Consider the following 26556-nt stretch of genomic DNA (forward strand, 5'->3'; position numbering starts at 1 on the left):
CCACCCAGCCCAGCCCTGGCCTCAGAATTCTCAGCACAGCAGTCAAGCAGCTGCAGCAGCAATGGATCAGCGCTGGCATGCAAGACAGATCTATTTATCATTTCTTATCTACCCCAACCCTGTTATTTTACAGATGGAGAAACTGAGGCCCAGAGAGAAGATGCAGTAGAATGAAGTGCACATGGGGCCTGGGAGTCAGATGACCTCCAGGTCTTAGCTCTCTGCTGTCTTGCTGTGTGACTGCGGGCAAGCCCCTCTACCTCTCTGAACCTCAGACTTTATGTGTATAGAATGGGTCTGAGGAGAGCAAGCCCTCCCTGCTAAAATTAAATTGGGGAGTGGGTGCAAGCCCTCTCTGGGTGCAAGGCACAGAGTGGCACTCAGGCGTCTTTCCACCCTTCACTCCTTTTTTGTCTCTCATCCAGGGCCTGGCAGCAGCAGGCTAACATGCAGGCCTTCTCCGCCCCCAACACACCTCCCTCAGTTCCAACTTCGCTAGCTGCTCCATTCCTGGGCAGATGTTTGCCCCACAAATGGTTTTAACTGTCGGGGGTGAGGGAAGGGGTCAGATTTGGAGCTCATGGGCTCTGAGTGTAGTGGGAGGAAGATGGAAAAGGTGGTCACCCATGGGGCTGAGACAGGTATCTGCTGGAGGGGGCATGGTTGCCTGGAAACCACCACAGTGTATACGAGTGTCTTGCTGGCTGTGGGGAGGTTTGGAGTCAGCAGTCCTCTCTTCCTCTCTTCTCTTTCTCTCCCATTCCCCTGGCTCAGCCCCCACAGCCAGCTCTGCTTCCATCGTGGCTGCTAGGGGAGAACTCAGCAAGACTCCCCCAACACACACTCTTAAGTGAGCTCATTCACCCCCACGACATGGGGACAGTCACTGGCCCCCAAGCCAGGCACTTACCATGGGATCTCACAGGATCTCCTGGTCTCGGCTTCTCTAACCCTGTGCAGGACACGCCAGGCACTGGCCCACGACGAACCCCACTCACCCCAGGCCCTGCAAGCTCCCCTTCCCCAGCTGCTCTCAGCACAGCATGGAAGGTCTGAGCCCCCCACTCAGGGCTCACCCAGTCTCCACATCCAGACAGGGTCTCCGCTTAGGTGTCTCCGTTCAACCTGACACACAGTAGATGCTTTTAGCAAGTGTGGGTACCTGGTGCTCAGGGAGCATTGCTGTGTGAATGCATCAGTGAATGAATGAAAATGAATGAATGAACACTGCTCTGGGCCATGGATTGTAACCTGTGTTGTTCCCCTGCAGGGAGTGTAGTAGTTCAAGCTTTAAATTGAGAGTCAGGAGAGAGGATTCTGCCCCTAGGTCAGCCCCTAACTGACTGTCCAAGCTTGAGCAGTCCCTCCCCTCCCCAGGCCTTGGTTTCCTCATCTGTCAAGTAAGAAGGTTAGCATAAATGCTCGGGTTCTGCCATTAGGAGTATCTGTGGATTTGGTTTTTATTCCCCAGGGTCTTCCCACCCCACCATGGATGCAGCTGGTTTAGGAGCAGTTGACGTGGGTGAGAGGAGAGAGGAAGTCTTCCCTCCCCAGTGAGTCTACACTTGGGACATCCTTTGCTAGGGACAGTCCCTCTACCTGGATCAGGAAGGACATTGTGGTGTTTACTGTCCAGTGGACTGGGAGGTGAGTGTTGAGGGGGCTGTGCAGAGAATGGTGTTGGGGGAGCTTCCTGTAAAGATCCTCTAAACGAGGAGGTGAGATTTGAAATGAGAAGCTCCAGGGGAAATGTGCACACATGTTCAGACACACCATGCACACACTGCATGCATGCACACATGTAAACATGCATGCACACACCACACACAAGAATGTGCATGCATACTTGTGCACATGCTACATGCATGCACACATAAACACACATGCACACTACACACATGCATTGTGTGCACATACACATGCTGCATGCATGCAGACATATAGACACACCACACACATGCACACATAAACACACATGCACCCAGATGCACGGACCACACTGCATACACACACACTTGCTGATATTCCCTGTAGAGCTGTTTAGTTTTTTCTCCCCTTGAGATGTTTCCATTGTCTTCTTGATCTTTTCGTCTCAAATATGATCATTCCAGACCCAGCCAAGGAGCACAGACAGTTTCAATGTTGAGCACTAACCACCAGGGCTCCAGGATGGGTGGGTGACAGTGGAGGGGCCCTGGCAGCTGAAGGCATGGGAGCAGGCACCAACTGCCCACCAGTGGTCAGCTCCACGTGGCCCAGGTCTTGGCACACTTATCCAAACTGCAAGGAGGGGCCCAAAGGCCTTACTAGGGGAGCAAATGTCCCCTGACTCCAGGCCTCAGGCAGCCTTCTCTGCCCAGCCACTCTGACTGCGCTGGTTTTCATTGCTCCTCTTTGGACGAAGGACTTCATCACAGCCTTTGTGCGTCTGTTTTGATGGGTTTAAGGACTCTCGCCCGAACCATTGTTTGCCAGATCTCTCTAAATTTTGTCAAAGTCATCTTTTCACTCTGATGTGTCTGTTCCTTTTTCTCTTCTGTTTTCAAAGGATCTAGAAGCGGCAGTGAGCCAGGGACAGGAGCAAAGATCCCCAGTTAGCAGCTCAGGTTTGAGACCATTCGCTAATTATTCATTAATTCACTAAACAAAATCTTATTGAACAGTGTTCTGAGCCAGCCACCATGCTGGACACTTGTTTCTTGCCTCATGGAGCAACAGAGGAAATACACCCAACAGTAAATAAATGATGACAATGATGTGTGCTCAGAAGGGTCCCCGGGCCTGGGAATCCTAAGGCTGGACACAGCTGTTCCTGATGGGATGATGGGCAGAGGCCACCCTGAGAGAGACACTGTGGGAAGAAGGAGCCAGCTGGGCAGCATGCAGAGAGCAGCATCTGGGAGAGAGGAAACTGTGAGTGGAAATTCCTCGGCAGGACACAGCAACAGGGGGCTGAAGTGCAGAAAGGAGACCGGGGTGACAGGAGGGTTTTGAGTCGGGGAGAGGCACGACAGAGCTCAGACAGTTGGGCAGGGCCAGTGATGGGTCAAGGCGCACGGGCATGGAGGAGGACAGAACCATAGGGGAGTCAGTTTCTGCCTTGGGCACTGCAGGCCATTCCTGCACTTTGTTGAGGGCCTACAACGTGCCACAGTCAGACACTTGGCCATGGGTCTCCTGTTCCCAGGGAAACCATTCCAGGCAACCCATAACCATAGCCCAGCCCAGGACTGAGTCCTCTGGCCAGATGGGGCCTCAGCCAGCGTTCAAAACAGCAGCTGCAAAAACATCTCCTCGCTGCCTTAGCCTGACCCACAGCCTCTCCCAGCATGCAGCCCCCGGCAGACTCTCAACGGAGGTTCAAACCTGCTGAGATTGAACGTGGACAGCTTAAAGGAGGTCTGGCGCCCACAGAACAAATTCCCTCATGTTCCAGGCATTTCTGCCTTTGTGTTCCCTAATCCTGGGAATTTAACCCAGGCAAGGACAGGAGGACACCTGGTCCCAGTTACTAGGACCCCACACCCTGAATTTACCGTCTATATTCACATTGGTTCCTCCTTAAAATGAGGCTGCTGCCAGGACTCCTGCCCGGGCCTAGCCACCCCCAAGCCTGGCTTTGTGGCCTCTGTTACACTAGAATAGGCATCACAGCTTATCCCACCAGAAACTTCCAAAAAATCCAGACTCCCACGCCCATCCCTTACTTGCCCGTTCCAAATCTCCCAGGGAATTCTGTCTTTTTAACAAGCTTCCTTGTGGCCAGGAACCACAGCAAGCCTCAGCAAAGGACAGAAGAAAAACCTGGGGCTCTGGAAGTAGAAAGCCCCAGGCTTAAATCCTAGTAGACTCACTGTGTGATCCTAGGCAACTTGCTTAACCTCTCTGAGCCTCCCTCTCCTCATCTTTCAGGGGAGGTTGAATATAACACTGATCCCTCCATCCATTGCAAGGAATCTTTACAAGGTATGCCAAGTTCCCAGCACATAGTGAGTGCTTAATCAATGGCAGGCATTTTCACAGCTGTCTCTGAGGCACACCCGTCTTGTGGATGTGTAGACAGAAAACACGGGCTCATAATAGCTCCCCAGATAATTTCCAGGGCCGGCAAGCTGCTCCTTGTCCTTGCTCAGATGAGCGTGCTGGAATCTCTCAGGCAGGTCACTTTGGCCGCGACTGAGGGTGTCAGGCACATGCTCTGCCCAGCAGATGCAGAAGCAGGAGGGAAAGATCCTCCCAGTGTCCCTGGCTCCCATGTGGGTGGGGGACAAGCTGACTCCCCCAGTCTGACAGGAAGGGGAGGAGGGACCTGAAAAAGGCTTACAGAGAGGAAACAAGCCCCAAAGTGGGTCAGCACTGCCCTGGACACTAACCCATTTCCAGTCCCTCCTGCCCACAGGCCCGCTGGCCATGGGACTGTCATCTTGCATTCTCTCCCATCCTGCTCGGGCCTTTGACCCTGTTTTCTACCTCTTGCCAGTCTAGGGAGAAGGAGGCTTGAACACTCAAGTACAGACCATGGGGGCTGCAGGGGAGGGCCTTCTGGTTTGCGTTGGATGTTCTAGGGGTATTTCCCACCCACCGTCCTGACTTGATTTGCAGTGGGGCTGATGTGGGGATAGGGGAGCAACGTGGTGGTCAAAACAGTACAGGCTTTAGGACCACCAGATGCAGTTCCAAACCCAGCTTCCCCAGTTCCAGGCTTCATGGTCTTGTGCAATTGGCTCCATTTCTTCCAAGCCTCTGTTTCCTGACCCATACAATGGTTCAATGAGATGGTGCCTACACAAATCCTAACTTGGGGCTTGTGGAGAGGAACACCCCGTAATCAGTAGCAGCGATGCCTATTATTCTAGTGCAACAGAGGCCACAAGCTAGGCTTGGGATGCAGCCAGACCTGGGCAGGAATCCTGGCTCTGCCCTCCTGGCTGTGTGATTTGGGACAGGACTCTGCCTTATTTCCAGCACTTTCTTCATCTGTGAAATGGAGGTGCTCACCTCCTAGGCTTATGTGAGGTTACGTGCATCGTGCATCAATGTTTGAAACAGAGCCTCGGCAGAACAAGCTGTCACCAGTGCAAGCCGTTCACGGTGATAATCGAGAACGATGTGTGAACTTACTCACCACATGTCTATTGAGCATCTCGCTGCGTGTGGGGCCCTCAATCCAGCAGGGAGGCAGACGCACGAGCTCCAGGCTCACCAACAAGGGGACTGACGATCCCAGTACAGGTTCTCACCCGCTCCATGATCCAGGACCCTGAGTGGAGGACACCTGGCTTAGTCTAAGCTCTTTGCTCACCAGAGGGGTCTCAGGGAGGGTGCTGGACCCCAAGTCAACCAGCCAGGGAGGGAGGCCAGGGGCCCCAGCACACCACACTGCCTCACCCACAGCATCTACCCACTTGATAAGCCTTGGCCACTGCCCAAGTGGGCTGAGGGGAGCTGGCCTTGAGCTCTAGGGAGTGGGGCATTCAGAAGCAATCAGTGGCACTTGTGGCTTGGCGAGCTTCCCAGCTATTTGTGACCCAGCAGCTCTCCTTCCACAGCTGCTGGAAATTGAGCCATGGAGGCCACTTGATCTGGACAGCTATTGCTCAAGAGTTCCTGTGCCCACACCTCCAGGACATGAGCACCTATTCCCATCAGCCACGGATGAGTGGCCAGAGGCAGAGGGAGAAAGCCAGGAGGGGCCTGCAGAGAGTGGCCCCACGGCAGGCCTGAGGGGTTAGAAGGGACACCTACAGATCCTGAGGGCCAGGGAGCCTATTCTCCCATAAGTGCCAGGGACGTGCTCTTCCCAATAACCCTCCCCAGGAAGTGACCTGAGCCAGCGGCTGGCCATGTCCTACTGAGGTAGAAATGTCCCAGGACTCCTTCTGGGGGTGGGCAACTTAGAATTTGGGATCTCGTAAAAGAGGAAGTAGAGCCTCAGGCTCTGGAGCCAGGTTTGTATCCAACCATTGCCACTTACTGGCTGGGTCTCAGTTTTCTCATCTGTAAAATTGAAACAATAATAACAGTACTGACCTCCCAGGGCTGTAGGAAGGTTTAAATGAGTTCATACAAATAAAGTGACTAGAGCAGGGCTTGGCACATATCAGGGACTTACTGAGTATTAGCTGCTATTGTAGTTCCCCCCTTATCTACACTTTCACGTTTTGCAGTTTCCGTCACCTTCAGTCAACTGCAGTGTGAAAATATTATATACGATAAGAAATTTTGAGAGGGAGAAAGACATTCTCATAACTTTGACTACAGCATATTGTTATAATTATCCTATTTTATTGTTATTGTTAATCTCTTACTGTACCTAACTGATAAATTAAGCTTCATCATACGTCTGTATAGATAGGAAAAATCATAACACATATAGAGTTTGGTACTATCTTTGGCTTCAGGCATCCACTGGGGGTCTTGGAAAGTATCCCCCACAAATAAGGGGAGACTGCTGTGTTCCTATGAAGAGTGAACAATCCTGCCGGGGCAGGGAGCTCAGGTGAGCTGAATTATCAGGCAGTTACCTAATGAAAGCAGATGGAAATACAGGTGTGTTTTGCTGCTGGAATGCATCTGGCACCTCTGCTCTTGACCCCTCTGATCTCACCACAGCTGTCTATGCAGGCTCTTCCTTTGCACTCACAGATTATGCTCAAGGGTGTGCCAGAGTCTTTGCCTATATGTGGTGGCGGGTCGGTGGGGGGCACCCACAGAGCTCACTGGGGCCCCATGCACGTGCAACTCAGAAGTCCAGGGAAGTTAGCACCCCGTTCCTTGCACCCCTTGAGAAATGGGGGACTGGAGCTGATGGGCAATTGTGGAAGGGCTTCTGTATGCCCCTCAAAGATCCTGGCAGATTCACGTCCCTGTTGCTACCATGGCAGCCTGGACTGCACGGCTTTGTATTGGCTTCTCTCTCCCTGCCTCACTCTTCTGTCTCCCTCACTCCTATTCTCAGGTGTCACCTCTCACACCTCTCACACGAACTACCTCAAGCCAGTCCTTGCCTGAGATTCTGATGTCAGGGGAACCTGTGTCTGGTGTAGAAGCCTGGGTCCTAGTGCTGGCTCTGCCATGCACACACAGTGTGGCCCTGCACAGGCCAATGCCGTCCTTTGGGTCTTGGTTCTTTTGTCGGCCCCATGAGTGGGTTGGATCTTTGTGACCGTGACCTGTGGCATGGATGACACAGGTATTAGGGGAAGTCTGGATGCTCCCTAGGTGGCCTCACCCTCCCTGCCAGCCTCAGGGCCTCTTCTTCCCCCAACTTCAGTCCAAATCCCTTCCTCATCCTCCAGGTTCCTCCCACCACTTGCCTTCTGTCTGCCCCAGAGCAGTGTGTGATGATGCAGAGGCCAGGGGCCAGGGTCTATCCACACACAGTTTCACACATGCATGCTCATGCCCCGTGCACGTGCAAGAACATGTGTCTGAATGTGTGGGCCCACGTGTGCATGTGCATGCGTTTTGCTCAACCTCCAGACTATGGCCCCACATGGCCTATGGGCGCTCAGACAATCCAGCCACAACTACGATTAGGCAGAGGGGATCCAAGGTGCCCTCTGCCTGAGTGAGAGGCCTGCAGATCACCTTTTTGCACTGCAGGCCTGGCCAGTCAATCCCAGGGAGAGCAGGTGGGGGCATGAGGAAACAGAGATGCTCTCAAGGGGATGGACTAAGTAGGAGAGAGGAAGAAAGGACCTCAGTTACTGGTATCAAGTGTTCACAGATGTCATCTCCTCTTGTCCCCACAACCAGGAGGTAGGGATTAAGACCCCACTCTATAGATGGGGTAGTGGAGTGTGGCAGGGGAGGGGGTTTATGTAGACTTGAAGTTCAAATCCTGGATCCATTACTCACAGGCTTTGGGAAAGGGCCTTGATATCTCTAAGTTTCAGTATCCTAGTCTGTAAAATGGGCCATTGATTTCTCCTCCTCAGGATTCTACTGGGTGTCAGGGGGAAAAATGAGCACAAAATACTTTTATAAAGCCCAGCATCTGTCACAGAGAAAGTGGCTCTAAAGGAGGACTATGATTATAGCTAAGATGACATGAAATGGGAGTCAGAGATTATGGATCCAGACTCCCACCTTCCCCCATTACTGTCCCTTTGGTGGTGCTGGTCAGCCCCCTGTCCTTGATGCAAGGTGGAAGGTGAGTTCCTGGGGGCCTCCCCTTCGCCCTGCCACAGGTGCACCCACCGCTCATAAGCAGAACATTGGGGAAGGCAGCTATGGGTGAGTGCCTGAGCCCCTCCCACCCTCAGAGACAAAAATAAAGTGTATAACTGTCAGAAGCATTATGGAACTGTCAAAGGTAAATGAAGTCATTCCCGTGAATTATTAATAAGTCATGAGCCTACCTATTCAATGACAGTATAAAAAAGAAAAAATATTTATCAAAAATTTTTTTAAAAATTAGGGTGGACAAAGTGGCTCATACCTGTAATACCAACACTTCGGGAGGCTGAGGTGGGAGAATTGCCTGGAGTTCGAGACCAGCCTGGGCAACATAATCAGGCCCTGTCTCTACAAAAAATAATTTTTGAAAAAATTAATCAGGCATGGTGGTGTGCACCTATAGTACCAGCTACTCAGGAGGCTGGGGTGGGAGGATCACTCCAGCCCAGGAATTTGAGGTTGCAGTGCAGTGGCTGTGATCACGCCACTAGCCTCCAGCCTGGGTGACAGAGTAAGACCTTCTCTCTTAAATAAAAGAGAGATATTTTTTAAAAAATTAAAACCAAAAGGAAAAAAGAAATGCTGTGGGCTGTGGGAATAGTTTGCCATGAGTTTGCAGAACCCAGGAGCCAAGTGTTAGGAGAAACCATGGGCCCTGGGCACAGAATGTTTCAGAGCCATGGAAAGTGATGTCCATGCAGGAAGAGGGGCCCATCAGCTTCACCTAGGCACTTGGTCCACATGGAGCGCTAGATGAGCAGTGAGAATTGCCCCTGACATCGCTTGCTTCCTGTCCCCATGGTTCATTGAATCTGAGAGCAGCAGCCTCAGCTGTCTGGATCTTCACCCATCCTGCTCCAACCTAATTGCCTTTGCCTAGACCACAGTCAGAGCTGGTGACTTTGCCAGCTGTGGCCTCACCTCCCTAGACTCCAGCTCACTGTGGAAACTACAGAGCCCAGTGACCCATCACTTCCACTGCAAGAAAGGCTGGGGATGCACTCTGACAATAATTGCCTTTCTCCAAGCAATTCAAGGTAACTAATCAGCACCATGATGCTGGCAGCTGTGACTGCTAATGGAGCTACAAACTGTCAAACTGAAGGTAATAATTGTCTCCTAAAAAAAAAAAAAAGAAAGAAAAAAACTAGTTAATTAGCATAATCAGGGAATAAATGGGCCAATATTCCTAACCCAATGTGGGAGATTAATATGAACTATGGGGCCTTCAGGGTTTCCAGTGGAGAGAACAACACCAGCCAGGAAGTTGGGGGCCACCAGCACAGAAGGGAGAGGAGAAGAGGGTAGGAGATGCCTGTGTATTTGGAGGTATTATTGTATGAGTGCTTCTGGAGACGTTATTTTATGTAAAATGCAAGCCTGTCTTCAAGGCAGTGATGTTCATCTTGGCATTTCTCCAATCCATCCCTTTGATGTGTACTTACTGAGCACCTGCTGGGAAGGCAGCCAGTATTTGTTCTTGGCAAAAAAAAAAAAAAAAAAAAGAAGTTCACAACGCATACTCCCATCCTCTAAGCTGCTTATCCACCTTCCCACCCCAAAAAAGGATCTGTTCTCTGGGTTGTCAAGGTAAGACGAGAGCTCATTCGAAGTCATACATGACTGGTAAGGACACCTAGGGGGCCCTGGGAATTGAAAAACAATCTCTCAAAGTCATCTGTCAAATCGTGGCAGGCATTGACTGCCTGATATTTGTACCCTTCTGATGGGTGTGTTCAGAGGGCTGGGGAGAGGCATGAACTAATCAGAGTAAAGCAACCCTTCTCTAGACTCACTGTGTGCTGGGAGTTTACCACGACTATACATACATTTGCTTAGTCCTCCTCATGAGACTGTTAGGTGGGTACCATTATTATCCCCATTTTATAGAGGAAGAAACAGAGGCAGAAAAATGGCTAAATGGCTTATTCAACATCAACCCGATAGTAAGTCCCAGAGCCAGGATTTGAATACGGGAAGCCTAAATCCAGAGATCATGCTCTTAAGTCTCAGTCTAATACAGGAGAGTTAAGCTTGACAAAGCCAAGCCTCCATAAGAGAGGGCAGGAAGTAGAAGGGAAGCATCACATACTGAGCACCTAGCACATGGAAGGCACTGAGCTGAGGACCCTCAAGAGCTGGAACTTATCGCCAAGGCACTTGCGGCAGAAGCCAGGAGTGGCCGACACATCTACAGTGCAGGGCCCGAGGGCAGTCACTTCATGTGCTCTGGGTTTGAATTCCGGTTCTCCACTTACCAGCTAAGTGCCCTTAGGCAAGGGACTAAATTTGGGTTCCCCTGGAAGCTGCCCCTGAAACAAGGATTCAAGCCTAAATAGTTCATTTGGGAGGTAAACCCAGAACACATTGATAATGAAGTGAGAAAATTTATTATCTATGGTATAACAAATTATCCCAAAATTTAGCAGCTTAAAACAACCAAGACTTATTATCTAATTGTTTCTGAGGGTCAGGAATCTGTGAGTGGCTTAGCTGGGTGGTTCTGGCTCAGGGACCCTCACGGGGTTTCAGTCAAGGAGTCAGGCAGGGCTCCCATCATCTGAAGGCTTAACCAAGGCTACAGGATCCACTCCCAAACTCTCTCAGGTCATTATTGGCAGGCCTGAATGCCTCACTGGCTGGGGGCCGGAGGCTTCAGTTCCTCACTACATGGGCCTCTCCATCTGGCTTCCCATAACATGGAAGCAGGATTTTCTCCAGAGTGAGTGACCTGAAGATAGAGAAATCAGAGAGAGAGAAATCAAGACGGAAGCTATGATGTCTTTTATAGCCTAATCTCAGACGTGACATACCATCACTTTTGTCATATTCTACTGGCTTCACAGACCAACACTGATACAGTGTGGGAGGGGCTGCAAGGATGTGGATACCAGGTGGAATTCACAGAAAGTAAGATGGGGGAAGTCACAGAGGTCAATAGTGGATGTGATATCAAGCCAGGTCCCACTGTGGGCACTGAGAGGCTAATCCCACAGGGGAACGCTGGAAGAAAGTGTAGAGCATGCCTCGGAGTTATCTCCAACAAACAGGTGAGGATGCTGGGGGCATTTTCCCATCCAATCCTCTTTCATCATTGGTTGAAGGTTGCCTCTATGGGCCCTAACACCAGCATTTTCAGCTGTGGCTTCCTCTCTCTGGACCCAAGTTTCCTGGCCTGTAAGTGAGGATGGCATCAACAATTTCATGATAGAGTACTTGTGCAGTGGTTATGCCTGGCACACAGTAAGTGTTCAGTAAAGCTGCTAGTGGTGTGGTGATGTGGCTACGATGGTCATTCTGATGGCTGGTTGGGATGAAATGAGATGATGTCAACACCGCTCTTGGTAAATCCCTACTTCCTGATTCTCATTCCTGTGTTCTTTCCAGCTCAGCACATCACTTCTCAAGCTCCAGATAATAACACTGCAGGACTCATTGCTCTGATGTTCATATGAGCCCAGAAACAGACTGGGAATGGGAGCAGGTTATGTCCAAAGTTCCCGCCAACTTCCGCATCCATGAGATGCGTAGGGCCCTGGGAGCAATGTAGTATCAGCACCTTGGACAGCTTCCAAAGGCGTGGTCCTGGCCCTGGTTGCTCCCCTCCTTCTCAGCAAGGACTCCACAGTACTTAGATGTCTTAAGGCCCTCCTGCGTGTTAGTAAAGTGATTTGTCTGAGGCTCCACAGCTAGAAAGGGGCAGAGCCAGGACTCATACTGTCTTTGAGAAGTGCCTTACCTCTCTATTCCTCAGTTTCCTCATCTGTAACATGGAAACAAGGCAGACTCCATGAGTATGTGATTTAGTTTATGCACACTATGCTCTTCAAGCACTGTCTTGAAATTCTTAGTAATTTTTAAACAAGGGGGCCAGCATTTTCATTTTGCATTGGGCCCCTCAAATCACATCACCAGTCCTGCAAGAGAAGAATAATACACCTCCCTCTCCCGGAGATGCTGTTTCCCCTATTCAGCCTGCTCTCCACTCTTCTCCACACACTGTATGGTGCATGAAGGAGGCTTATAAAGGCTACACCGACAGGCTCCTTTGTCTTCTGATGTGTATAGTTGGGTTCAGCTGATGGGAGGCCCTGGCAGGGGACCGGAGAGCAGGAGGAGTGGGTGCTTGGATCCAAGGACATGCTACCCACTCCCCAGGGGAATGTCTTTCCCCTGCTCCTTCCCTGCTGGGTCACAGAGGCTTGGCCACATCTCTGTCCCTGCATGGAAGCAATAGCTCCATCCCTGCATGGAAGTCTGTGTGGAAGCCACAGCTGTGTCAGGCAGCCCTCTCCTAGAGCTACGACCACTTTTGCAATGCTCCAAACGTCTCCTTCCCTTGGTCCACTTAAATCCATGCTTGCTGACCTCAGACACCTCATCATCCTCTTGTTAAATGCTCCTCAATTTCCTCCTGTGTGTGCATCTTCTATTTCCCACCAGGACCCTGCCTAATATACTCTCTTGTGGAGCTGATGGGAAGATTAAATAAAATCCCACATGTAGCACACTCAACACAGTCCCTGGTACATGGTCAGTACTGGGCAGAGGTTCACTGTTACTATTGGCTACCTAGCTGCAAAGGCCCAAAGCTCTGAACCATTATCCTACACTGCCACACCCCTCCCAACACACACATGTGCATGCACACATGCACACACATGCGCCCCACTGTAAGACAAACAGGTGGTTTGGTGGAGTGCAAAGAACAAAAGACCTGTAGGGAGTGAAGTTTGGAACCTAAATTGTCCCTAAAGACCTCTTGTTTCCAGCCCATGGGCTCTGGGCCACTCTCTGACTCTCACTGGAAATTTATCCCTCAGGCTTGGTTCTCCGTATCCTTGATTCTCTTCTGGGAACACAGGCTCTGTTACATAACAAGGCAGAAGTCAGGACTTGGTTTCTGTCCCCACTTGGATGAGCAAATCACTTCACAGCTCTATTGCCCTTTCAAGTAGGTAATTAGGGAACCTTGCAAGACCAGGAGGTATAAAAGGACCTCCGTGATGTGGCCAAGATGGTAGCAACACCACCAACCAAGGGTTCAAACAGTGATTGATGCTGCCATGGCCCAGAGGAGTGCTAGGGACCCTAGGAGGGTGGGCTCAGTTCCCTTCTCCGGGGCCCCAGTCCAATAGACTCCTAGACTCCTGAGGCCTGGAGCTACCACAGCCCTTGGGGTGGCCGTGTTGTCCCAGGGCCATGTCTGTGCTGCTCCCCCATGCAACCTTGGACCCACCCTGGCAGGTGGGGTGGAGGCTCATAAAGGTATGATGAATAAATGAATGAATGAACACTTGAGTCCATAAGCTAGTTCAGGAGCCAGTGGAGCTCTTCCTGTATTTCAGGCCCAATGTATTTCAAAGTCCCTCCCTGCACCACATATGGCCTGAGGATTCTCTGGAAGAATCCCCCTGCTATCCCCACACACAAGACACTTTCCTCTTAGTAGTCTTTTGATTCAGCCATATAAACACTCGCCAGGCCTATGACAGTTCTAGTTGGAAGGAAGAAAATGCTCCACTATTTTCATTAATTCCTCCTCTCCCATGTTGTCCAGGTAGAATTTCGCAGGAAAACCGCAAGGGCACTTTTAAGAAAACCACAGAGAGAGCTGTTGGCTGGAGAAGCTTGGCCAAGCTGGTGGGGAAGGGATGGTGCGTGCTCCCCATGAAGTGCTCACCCAAGAGTCCACCTGTCTTCAGGGTTGGATCCTCCCAGAAACAGACCTTGAGACAAGCAAGCAGTTAATTTAGGAGGAAGCACTAGTGGGGCAGGGAGGAGGAGAAGGAAAGGAAGTAAATAGCCTATTTCAGAGCAGGCTACCACCAGTGGCAATGGGGTCTCAATCCCTCCTACACAGACCCCACCTTGGGGCCATCCCACAGAAGGGCATCAAGCTGGGTACTCATCCTCCCACTTCTGTCCCTCTCCCTCACTGTTCAAGAGCTGCCACCAGGGCTGAGAAGCTCCCGCATGTCCAGCCTCCCCTGCACAGCCAAGAGAAAGCTCTTGGGTGGAGGGGTGAAGGGCATTGCAGGGGGAGCTACCCACACCACCATCACCTGATATGCACCATTAATCAATTAATCACCCATCAGCAGGCTGGAGCCTCCCGTGATGCATGTGTGCTTAGGCTGTGTCTGCAGGTCTGCCCTTTATAGCCCCGGCAACAGAGCTGTGAGACTGTGAGAACTGCCGTCTGCATTTCACAGATGAGGAAACGGAGCCATGGAGGTGACTTAGCTTTCCCAAGATCTCATCACTAATAGGCAAGAAATAAAAGTTCCTGCACTAATATAGCTTAAATTCTAGGGGAAGAAGACACACAATAAATAAAATGGATAAATAAAATGTGTGGGATTTTAAAATGCAATAAATGCTATGGAGAGGGGGTCAGGGGACAGGGAATACTGGGGTGGGGAGAGGTAGAGAATTCAATAGAGGTAGAGAATTCAAAAAAGGGTTCCCAGAGATGACAGCATTGAAGCCAAGACTCGAAAGAGGTGAGAAGAGAAGGGATCCATGTGGCTAAGTGAGGGCACCGAGTCCCAGGTAGAGGGAACAGCAAGTACAAAATGCTGAAGCAAGAGTCTGCCCAGGGCTGGGCATGGTGGCCCACGCCTGTAATCCTAGCACTTTGGGAGGCCAAGGCTGGCAGATTGCTTGAGACCAGCCTGCCCAACATCGTGAAATCGCATCCCTACTAAAAATAGCAAAATTAGCCGGGAGTGGTAGTGCACGCCTGTGATCCCAGCTACGGAGGAGGCTGAGGCACAAGAATTGCTTGAACCCAGGAGATGGAGGTTGCAGTGAGCTGAGATTGTACCACTGCACTCCATCCTGGGCAGCAGAGCGAGACTCTGTCTCAAAAAAAAAAAAAAGAGTCTGCCCCCAGGGTGTCCAGAACAGGAATAGCCAGGAGGACTGTGTGGCTGAGATTAGGAGCTGGTCATCTCAGGGGATGGGGGCCAGGTCATACAGGTCACTACAGGGACTCTGATTTCTACTCTGAGTGAGGTGGATTCAGAGCAGAGGAGCAACGTGGTCTGACTTGCATTGAACAGAGTCACTCTGGCTACCAGGTTGAGAGGAAAATAAAGTAATGCGTGAATTAATGAATGAGCGAGTGAATGAAAGAATCAATGAGTGTCCTTGTACCTTCTTACGGATGAGTCTGAGCCACTACTTTAATGGAGAGACAAGGGGCAAGAGTTTAAAGGGAAGCTAGTGAAGCCCACACTGCAAAGGGTGGAATTCAAGCCCAGCAGACAGCAGCTGGGCCTGGCGGGAGATGCTGGTCTTGGCTGTGTCTGCAGCTGCCCCTCCACCCCTGTGTTTCCGCCCTGCCAGCACAGCCCCAGGGAGCAGCTGTGATCACAGACATGAAAGCAAGCCCCGTGCAGAAGATGATCAGAAGCCTTGTGACAACAGTTGTCCCTCAGAGTGCTGCTTTCAAGAGGCCTCAGGCCATCCCAGGGAGTCCTTCTCATCCTCCTCCAGCCCCTGGGCTGCAGAGCCCAGGCCATGACACTCTTACTCAAAAACAGCACACAGTTTCTGAAATAATAACACAGAGATGAAGGCTCCCCTGCTCTGAAGTGGGGGAGACTCACAGCCGCCTATGAAGACACCTTAGGGGTACTGGTCAAAAATGTAGCTGACAGATGATGAAACCTACCCCCCATCAGAGCATTTTGAATCAAGCATTTTTTTCTCTCTCCTCCTCTGTCTCTCTGCCTTTGTGTTGCAAATTGCGAAGTTAGAAAGGAAGGAAGACAGGAGGTGAAGGGAGAGAAAAATGAAGGAAGGGAAGGGAAAAGAATAAAAGAAATGGAAGACCCTTGTATGAGCATCAACTATGGGCAGGACACATTACCGAATACTTTCTATTCTATTCATTAGTTCATTTAATCCATTCAACAGCCCTATGAAGTAATTCCTATCAATAGGCCTATTTTGCAGATGTGGAAAATGAGGCTCAGAGAGGTTAAGTCACCTGCCCAAAGACACAGAGTGGAGAAGTGATGGAGCTGGCACTGTGTGTTCTAATGCTGATTCTGCCTACATGCAACAGTCTGATGGGGGGCATGTTCTGTGCCCCATTTCTTGGCAGGGTCAAGATTGGACACCCTGAGATAGCTGCATCCCAGGCTCTGTGCCTGGGGGAGTGATGGAGCCTGGAGAAGGAAAGATACCAGGTGAAGGAGCCAGGGCTCTTCCTCTTTTTAGCCCCCTGAGCTCCCCTCTTGTTCAGCCACCTGGCATCACTCAGTTCCATGTGCCCTGGTTTCTCCACTCACCCACCATCCATGAGCTGAGCCATGCTGTGGAACCCAAGAGGACTCAAACCTCAGCCCTGCCCATATGGGGCTACTAGGCCAGGAGGCACATGCAACTGAAATCCAGGGTGAACATTTTCAACTTTTCCCAAAGGACGTCCCTTCGATCTTCCACAGGGATTTGACTAATTCCATTTATTCCCCACCATTCCCTGCATACCCCTCCATGACATGCTATGTGCCTGACCCTGGGGCCATAATGGTGCACAAGACAAGGTACCTGCCCTCTGGAGCTCTCAGCCAGGCTACCAGGGGAGGCAGATGTGTACACCAACAGATCCAGAACAAGATTATAAGTGCCTCAGAGGCAATCTTTTCAGAGTTGAGTGGAAACTCAGAAAGAGCTCACAGTAGAAGGTAGAGTAGACATTGGAGCTGGGTTTTTGAAGCATAATTAGGAGTTTTCTCAAACCAAAAAGACAGGCCTGGGCATTCCAGGTGGAGGGAAGAGCTTGGGCAAAGGCCCAGGGGTCTGAAAGGACATGGTGCAGCCCTGGAATTTCCAGGAGGCCACAGCAGAAGGAGGCATAGTGTGCCCATGTCTCTTCTTTTTTCTTACTATGCAGTTTCTAAAAATCCCCTCTACTGCTGGAGCAATTCCACTCTGCCCTCAATGTGCATCCCTCAAGTGGTAATTAGTCCAGCACTCCCACTGGAGATCTTACCCCTAGTCTCTCCCAAAAAGTATACAGGCATTCATCCAAATAAAACAGGTCTCTCCCTTGGGGGAGGTCTGCTGCTGAGAGCATATGATTTTCCTCACATTGTTACTCAAAAGATTGGAGAGGTTATTTCCTTCCACTGGAAGGCAGGAGTAAGGAGAGAGGCTGCCATTCCAGCGAGGAGGCCAAGTGACTTGGGAGTGCTATGGGAGTGGATTGGGGAGCAAGGAAAAGTGATGGGTGGGATGGAGAGAGAGGCTGGATCCGATGGAGGATGCCAAGGGCCCAGGCTGGGCTGCTAGACATGCTGATGGGGTAGGGGGTGCTGTGGGCAGCTTGGTCAACCTAGGCCCCGGATGGCACAGCCAATGGCACCCCAGCCTTGCTTGGGGTAAGCACAGAGTTGGCGTTTGGAGCTGTCAGAAGTGATTAATCAAAAACACAGCACACTGGAAAACTGGCTGTGACTCAATGGCTCATTAATACTCAGACTCTGATCAGCCCGCAGATGCTAATTAAAGCCACTCCGAATAAAGGGCAGCCTCCTGAGAGCTCCAGCATGAACCTTTCCCTCACTCCCCTTGGCAGGGCACCCTCAGAGCCTGGGGGAGGTGAGCATAGTGGGTGGGCTCTAGGCCTCCATTGAGGACAGACTCATTCTTGGTAGCTCTTGAGTGACAGGGCCCAGTGGCATTTGGAGAGGATCTGTTCCGATGCCTGCCATTTTGCAGATGGAGAAACTGAGGCTCAGGGAGGAGCAGGGGCTTTCTCAAGGCCACTTAGCAAGAATGTAACCAAGCCTGGCTCAACTGAGACCTGAGCCCTTCCTATTCTGTTCCTCTTGACACTGTGCAGGCTGAAGGAAGGACAGGAAGGTGAACACAGTGTAGCCACAGCCCTCAGGATGATTACAGGTCAACGGGAGGTCATGTCTGGGAGGGTTTCAATCTTGCCTTGTTCAACTCCACATCCCAGCCCCCAGCCTAGAGCCTGGTACAGAGAAGATGCCTAACAAAATGCTGAACAAATTTATGCATGAGTGGACTATAATTTATGCCAGACTGTGAACAGGTGCTTTAATCAGATACAAAGTGCTCTGTGAGTATGGAAGAAGAAGAGATCAAGGAACGCTTCCTGGAAGAAGAAGCATCAAAGTGAGCCTTCAGGTAAAGAGGCACAGACTGGCCCTGCCTGAGCCTGCTCTGAGTATCTTCTCATTTCATCCTCACGACAACCCAACCATGATTATAGCAATGATTATATCAATTCTACAGATGAGGAAACTGAGGTCCAGTCAAGTTAAGTCCTTTCCCCAAGGTCCCACAGCCAGAAAGTAAAGGAGTTGGGACTTGGATCCAGGTCTTCCTGGCATCAAAGCCCATCCCTCAGCAGTGTTTGGAAGCTCAGCTAAAGAAGCCCTGACAGAGATGAGTCTTCCCAAACTCCCCAGGACGTGGCGGGATGCCTATGTCCCTCCATCCCAACATCATGCCTGCCCCCTCCTGTCATAGGGTCTAGTCAGGTGTGTCTATGGAGGGGATCAGGATGGGATCACCACGTCCACATCCAGCATGGGCTTTGCAGCCTGGGAGCCACCCACCAACATCTGTTGAGGGGACTTTAACCCAAACACCTCCGCAGAGGGCTGCTGGGAGGATTCCATGAACCAGACTCACAAACTGAGCACTGGGCATGCAGTGAGTGCCCTCCAGGAGGAGCAAAGGTTGCATTTGGGCTGTTCATTGTTATTCGCATTTGACCAGCCTCGCTTCCTGGATTCAAAGTCATTCTTGTCTCCAGAGAGGAGCAGACCGAGGACAGTCATGGGTCACACAGCCACGGGAGGCTCAAAGCCAAGTTTCCCAACTCCTGACTCCCCAGGAAAGGTTCCTTGTTCTCAGAAAACTGCCCACTCAGCCAAGGTTGAGGTCTGTGTCCTTTGACAACATAAAAGCCCCTTCTGATGAAATGATTCAACTGCATTTCCACCAGGGAGCCAACAGCTGCTTCCCACGTCATGCTGTTCCCACCCCTGCCTGGTCCCGATCAGAGTCTGGAGGCACTGCACATCAGACTCACCTGGAGTGTGCTAGGGAAAGTGCATGAGCTCAGGGGAGTGTGTGTGTGTGTGCCCAGCGTGTGTATGAGAGTGTGAGAGTGTGTATAAGCTCAGGGGAATGTGGTTGTGTGTACCTAGTGTGAGCCTGTGTGTGTGTGAGCCCAGGGGAAGCATGTGTGCGTGTGCACATGCCCAGTGTGAGTGTACATGAGTGTGTGGGTGTGTGTAAAGGGTGTGAGACCGATGTGAGTCTGTGGGTGGTGCGTGTGAACCCAGCAGGAGTGGGGGGGGTGTTGTTTCAGCCGGCTAAGGCTGGTGACGCTGCAGTTACAAATGGCCCCCAGTGTCAATGGCTCACAGCAGCACAGATTTACTTCTCAGCAACTACCAGTTAATTTGCAGGTCACCTATGGCTCTGCTCTCTGTCAGCTGCATCCCAGGACCTAGAGTAAACGGGCAGCCTCTAGCTGGAACACTGCGGGTCACTGTGGCAGAGGGAAAAGAGCATGAAGGAGCCATGAACTGGTTTTCAAGGCTCCTGCGCAGAAGTGACACCTCGCTCTTCCACCCTATTCTATGGCCAGAGTGGACACACAGCCGAGCCTGACTGCAACAGGATGGGAAGTGAAATCCTCTCTTGGGGAAGGCCAGGAAATGCCTGTGAACAAGGACACAGGCTGCACGCCTGGGATTCCATGAGGAAAAGCACACGGCTTCCTTGACTTCTCCCTTGCATGTGGGTCCAAGTGAAAAAGAGCCAGTGTGCAAATCTGCCCTTTGGGGTGTCTTGCTTCTGGGTGTGAACACATAGGCTGGTGTTTCTGGATTACAAAAATGTGTGATCACTGTGTGCAAAAGCCCGTGGACCAATGGACAGGTGCCAGAGCACGTGTGATGGGAAGAATGCGGGAAGGGAGTGCGTGTGTGTATCCTCACCCTCATCGCAGCACTGTCTGAACCCGTCTGTATATACACCGAACGCCCCCTACATTCACACCCGAGCATACGCTCCCTTCCACAAGGAAGAGGCTCTCGCAGATGGGAGGTGAGATGCTCAATTTCCCAACTGATGATTTAGCAGGTTCATTCACCCCTCATTTGTGGCCATCTGTCACCTTCCACGAGGTGGCTGTCTCCACCTGGCCTGCACACTGTGGTTGCAAAGGAATGGCAGCAGGACCAAAATGCACAGCTTCTGTCCTTAGCTGCCAACTCTGAAGATGGGATCCCCCTCCCAGTTTCAGGACTGTCCTTCTAAGAGCTGCCCTGAGGGTTAGGAGCCCCGTAGGAGACAGGTCAGCCTTAAGCCTCCCCAAAAGATATGTCTCTTAATGCCTTAGACTCCCCCAAATCTCCAGCAACTTTTCTCTCCTCCTAGTCTGTCCCCACCTTCCTTAAATGGGCCTCTGGTGGGAAAAAGCCAGCCCCTAATAATCACTGAATCGCCACTCCTTGGGTGCTGGTCCTTGTGCCAGCACTTGATAAGTCTCATTGACCTGTCACGAAACCCAGCAGACAGGGACTTCTGTTGTTCCCATTTGACAGATGAAGAAACTGAGACTCAGAGAGGTGCCCAACCTCACACAGCCCACTTACAGCTAAACGGGGGCTTCTACCAAGGCCTCCCTGTTCAGCCTTTTTCAATGGGTCCAGGCTGCTCAGGTCACCTCCTCCAGGAAGCTGACCAGACCAACGGCCTGGAGGGGCTGTAGCAGGACAGGAGCCCTAGCTGTGGATGCTGAGGGAGGGAGAGCAGGCAGTCCAGGTCACTGTGTCTTCTTCTCTGGCAACACTCACTCCTCAGGTAGACTCAGAGATCCTCCCTCAGATAGACCTCCCTTTGGCCCTGACTCCAGCCTCTAACACATCCTAAAAACCAGCCTTCTGAGCTGTGGGTGATTTTATCAAGTCCCATCTCAACCACCGCCTGCCCTGGTGCCCCATCCCCCTTGGGATGGGACTCAGCCTCACACGTGCTCTATGAGGCCTGCGCACCTCTCCAGCTTTGGCACTCCATGCTCCCTCCTCTCTTCCTTCCTCACACCTCACACCCGCTGCGCTCCTTATTCCCTGGTCCCCTACCAGGAGCCCCTTTCCTTCTCCTTCCTGCTTTCCCTGTCCAACTCCTGACCAACTCAGCAAAGTCCTTCCCCAACAGGGACCCCGTAGTTCCCTACCCCACCCAACAGTGGAATAGCACCCCTCACTCCACAAGGCAACCGCATCTCCACTGCTGAATTCCAAGTTCCCTGTTAACTGCCGCATCCCTGGCTAATCACTTAACAAAGACCCTTGATCTCCCCCGCCCCAGGCCAGGTATTACTATTCTAGAGGCCAGCGTTATAAGAAAACGAAAATGGAAGGCAGAATGGAGAGTGACTCAGACTGGGCAGCAGCTGTCAGAAAGGTGGTCAGGGAAGGCTGGCAGTGACAAGCGCGCAGAGACCCGAACGATGAAGGGAGCCATCCCATCCATGCAAAGCTCTGAGAGGAGGGCATGGCTGGCAGATGGAGGAATGGGCTTGGCATATTCAGGGCACACTCGTGTGGCTGCATTATAGGCAGCTGGGGGAGGACAGGGTTTCAGCAAGGGAGCAAAGGGTTTCAAGAACGTTTTTATTCCATCTTTGAATACTCCAGGCCACCTCCTCCAGGGAGCCTTCTCTGATTGCCCATCCTTCATGTCTCTGAGCTCTCCCAGCCCAGACCCCTGAGGTAGGTTCCCAAACACCTCTTGGCCCCCTTAAGACGGAGGAGTCTCAGAGGATAGAAAAAGCATTTTACAACAGGGCCTTCCTCTGGTCCCAGGCTCCATGGCCAGGAGAGCATCTGTGGGATTTGGATAGGGTCCCAAATGGGACAGTTGTCCTCTGTGTCAGCTCCAGCTCCAGTTAGCAGGTCCTTCGGGGAGGCAGGCTGGACTGGCTGGAATGTGAGGCTTGGTTATTTATGGATTTCAATTTCCCCACTCCTGCATCTCCTGGGTGTATCACGAGGAGGCTGCAGAAAAGAATTTTGCCTCAGACTAGCAGAGGGATCCAACTGCCACGTGAATCAAACACCTCTAGGGGACCCATGGACATTTAGGGGTAGTGTCTGAGAGATAAAAAGAGACTGCACAAAGGGCTCTAGGCTGGGAGTCAGAAAACCAGGTTTCTAGTTCTGGCTCTGCCCCAACTTCAGGGAAGCCTTTCTCTGGGCCCCAATTTCCACCTTAATAAAGACAGACATTAATCTAGGTCAGGGATCAATGAGTTTTTTTGGTAAGATATTTAGGTAAGATATTTGGTAAGGTAAGCCATACAGTAAATATTTAGGCTTTGGGGGCCTTATGGTCTCTGTCACAACTACTTAATTCTGCTCTACAGCCATAGACAGTATGTGAGCAAATGGGCATGGCCACGTTCCAGTAAAAACCTTACTACAAACAGGTAGTAGGCAGAATTTGGCCTGTGGGCTATAGATTGGTTTCCTGTGACCTAGGTGACCCTTCTGATAGGTTGCAAGCAACAAAATCCCAATGCTAAGTGCTGTAAGCTAAACATTACCTAGGTCAGAAGGACTTACTGGGTCACATAAAAGTCCCAGGGAGACATCAGGCATGGCTGGATCCAGGGACTCAAATGATATCATTAGGACTCACTAAACACTCTTTCATGGGGGAAACATGGCTGTCAGCATCAAGAGTTCCAGGATTTATTTTGACTGGACCAGCTTGGGTCATGTGCTCCTCCCTGAACCAATCACTGTGGTGGAAGAGATGAAGTTCTCCTGATTGGCCAGGCTTGGGTCATGTGCCCATCTCTAGTGCTGGAGGTGAGTCGAGCCCTACCTAAACTACATGATCTGGACAGAGTAAAGGGGTGGTACTCCTGAGGAAATTTGGGGTGCTCTTGCTGAAAGAAAGGGCAATGTACAGGGCTGCACTTGCATATAGTGAACCTTCATGTAAATTAGAACAGCACCCCTCTGGGTGGACGTAGCCCCACACTTTGGCTTGGCCAGTGGAGCACAGACTGGATTTCAGCCCACATTCCCCCCACCCCCGGGTCAGACACCTGTGTGGGGAATGACATGCGCTCATGGTGTACGGGACGGCCCTGGGAGTAGACTCCACCAGATGTCCATGTGGCCCTTCCAGGTGGACAGTCAGGGGTTCATTGCATGGAGTTTGTTCTCAAAGTTTTTTGTCACGATGTCATTGTTTCTCTCTGGATAATAGTAGCCACCTCCTGGATGCCTCTTAGTCCCCAGTCACTCTTCCCACCCAACCTATACACACACCACCACCAGATTAATTTTCCCAAAGCTTCCAAGTCAATCCCCTGCTCAAAAAACCTACTTAGCTTCCCCTGGGCACCAGAGCAAGGTCCTCATACCTCAATCTCATGCTCAAGGTATCCAGTGGTCCCTCCTTAGCTTCTCTTCTCAGGCTTCTCTCTTCCACTTTTTATGCTGGACTAAGAGTTCAAGCCTTGAGTTGGCCCCATCATTCATTAACCATGTGACCTTGAACAAATCCCTGTCCCTCTTTAGGCCCTCAACCTCCTCATCTGTGAATTTGGGGATTACCATTGATGTATCTTGAGAAACATGAGTCATTTTTACACTATAAAATATTACACAAACACCAAGTGTTACTATTATGTCTCCTCCCCTCGTAACAGAAGCCCTCATAACAGTCATAATTCACATTTCACTAGAGTGTAGGCCCTAGATTGACCTGAAATTTTCACCCAAATATGTCTGGGAAGCCCCAAGAGACATCTCCTAGGTTCGCACCAACCAGCCTGGCAGCACTAGTTGCCTGTAACAGCTGCCACCCTCTATCTCTCCAGCATCCACATTTGCTGTCCCTGCTGATGCCTGGGCTCAAGGTGCTGTCCTCAGCTGTCTCTCAAGATGCTGGACTGATGCTGTAGCCAAGCATATCTGGGGACAAGAAAGGGATCCTCTCTTTCACACCTGTGGGGCTGGGCAGAGCCCCCTGGGCCCAGAGCCTCATGCAGACCCCTGTGGAAGAGACCTCTTCAGCTTCCACCATAGCCTCTTCCTCTAACAGCCCAGCCCAAGAGTTTCTGGCCTTTCACGGTGCAAAGAGAACTCAGGAGGTCCGTGAACTTGCATGGGGAAAACATTACAGCTTTATTCTCATCCATTTCTTTACAGTAGGAATAAAGATAGCAAGCCACAATGGTGTCAGCTGTACTATGACTCTGCAGCCAGTAGCAATCACGTGTTTTCCTATCACCTTGCAGTTGTTACAGCAATCTTTTCAATATTGTTTACATTCATCACGACTTTGAAATCACAGTAGTGACTAGATCCAATGTTAGATCTTGTTTAACGCGTTGATGGAATCGTACATATTTGTATGTGTAACAATTTTGATTTTTAAAGTATTTTGATAACTATGTTCCTTTGTTATCCAGTATATTGTATTTTATGCATTTAAAAGAATTTTTCTAAGAAAGAGCTACATACCAGCATGCTCAAAATGGCCCATGGCACAAACAACATCGTTAGATGTCGGGATTCTTACCATCCCAGGCTCTCCTTTGCCTTCTCTTCTTTTCTTCTTCCTCCTCCTCTTCCAAATGCATGCAAATAAGGGATGCACACTTCATCAAACAGCCCTAAACCTGTCAGAGCCGCAGCTGCTAGCAGAAGCCAAGTTCATGCCTGGCTCTCTCCCGTCTCCTGTGCCAGCCCCCACCGCACGCCCTCCCGATCCTGGTGATTTTTAAAGTGAGAAGCAGGTAGCTACTGTGCCAGTGAGAAACAGCCCCTCCCCCACCTCCCCTCAGCCTGCGCCCTCTTCCTCTCTCTGCTCACCAGGGCTGCGGCATCACACGCATCACATTCCCATGCCTGGAGACAGAGCATGGTTCTGTAAACAGGGCTGTGGGCTCTACCACACTCCCTCCCTCAAAGCACTGACCTTCTCCCCACTGCTGAAGAAAGGGACTTGTGCATGTGGCCCCCTGGGAACTGAGTCTGACCCAGAAATCGTGATGACTGGCAGGCTCACCCCAAAAGAATGAGAGGCATTTATTTCTCTTCTGTTCTCTGAAGAGGAAGAGCTCAGTTATGTGTTCTGAAGATTGCGGGCTTCCCCACTGTGTCTAAGATGGAAGGAATCTACCGCAAGGAAAGCAGGCCCCAAAACTGCCAGAGAAACAGGGCAGCCGTGTCCAGGCAGACCTGGTTGCAAGCACGACTACCTCTCTGTGAGATGGAGTATGCAATCTCATGGAGACACGTCACCCATCTCGGTCCACATGAGCAGCTGAGATTGTATTAAAAGAGGTGTATCGGCCGGGCACGGTGTCTCATGCCTGTAATCCCAGCACTCTGGGAGGCCGAGGTAGACGGATCACCTGAAGTCAGGAGTTCGAGACCAGCCTGGTCACCATGTCTCTACTTAAAATATACAAAAAACTAGCTGGGCCTGGTGGTGCACGCCTGTAATCCCAGCTACTCGGGAGGCTGAGGCAGAAGAATCTCTTGAACCCGGGAGGCAGAGGTTGCAGTGAGCCGAGATCGCGCCATTGAACTCCAGCCTGGGCAACAAGAGCAAAATTCCATCTCAAAAAAAAAAAAAAAAAAAAAATGAGATGTATCTCCAAGGGATCTTGTTTTGTAAAAAGAACACAGTGAAAACTGGTGGGGCCTAGCGAAGAAAGGATAAAAGGAAAGGGAAGGAGAGAAGTTCTGTAAACAAGCGTCCCCTGCAACCCAGTCTGCAATGGCAAAGAATTGAAAATGCCTGAATAACCATCAATGGGGAAGTGCATACAGCCCCTCTAGGCTGCACTTTGGAATACTCACAGCAGTTCAAAGAAAAAAAATGAAGAAGATCTGTTTATTGCATGGCAAAGTGCAAAGATCACCGAAACTATTGAGCGAGAAAAACAAGTGGCCCAATGATAGCATAGTAGGATGCCATTTTTATAATGTCAACACACACAAACACAAAAAACCCACCAGCATATGTTTTCTAGGTACATACAGATGAAATCGAGTGGAAAGAACCAAGCCTGGAAGGACATGCCGTAAACAGTTCACGGTGGTTCTATCGGGCGAGGGAGGAGTGAGCGATGATTACGTGTGATGATCAAAAACAACTGTCTTAAATGTTGTAATAGTTTACAAGGAGTAAACGCCTGAAATGCTTGCATAATTTTTATTATTATTATTATTTTTTGAGACAGAGTCTCACTCTGTCACCCAGGCTAGAGTGCAGTGGTGTGATCTTGGCTCACTGCAACTTCCACCTCCTGGATTCAAGCGATTCTCATGCCTCAACCAC

The 26556-nt window shown here is 50.8% G+C and overlaps 1 long non-coding RNA gene across 1 annotated transcript; it reads right to left on the bottom strand.

Moving 5' to 3' along the window:
- Positions 1 to 1453: 1453 nt before the first annotated feature.
- Positions 1454 to 24967, bottom strand: LOC129397372 (uncharacterized). Its single transcript, XR_008624691.2, has 3 exons — positions 24787 to 24967; positions 5126 to 5260; positions 1454 to 2551 (listed from the first exon to the last, which is right to left on the bottom strand). It is a non-coding gene; the product is annotated as an uncharacterized LOC129397372 (long non-coding RNA).
- Between the last annotated feature and the right edge of the window lie 1589 nt (positions 24968 to 26556).

The sequence above is a fragment of the Pan paniscus genome, chromosome 2, assembly GCF_029289425.2.
Source record: "Pan paniscus chromosome 2, NHGRI_mPanPan1-v2.0_pri, whole genome shotgun sequence".
Taxonomy (NCBI): domain Eukaryota; kingdom Metazoa; phylum Chordata; class Mammalia; order Primates; family Hominidae; genus Pan; species Pan paniscus.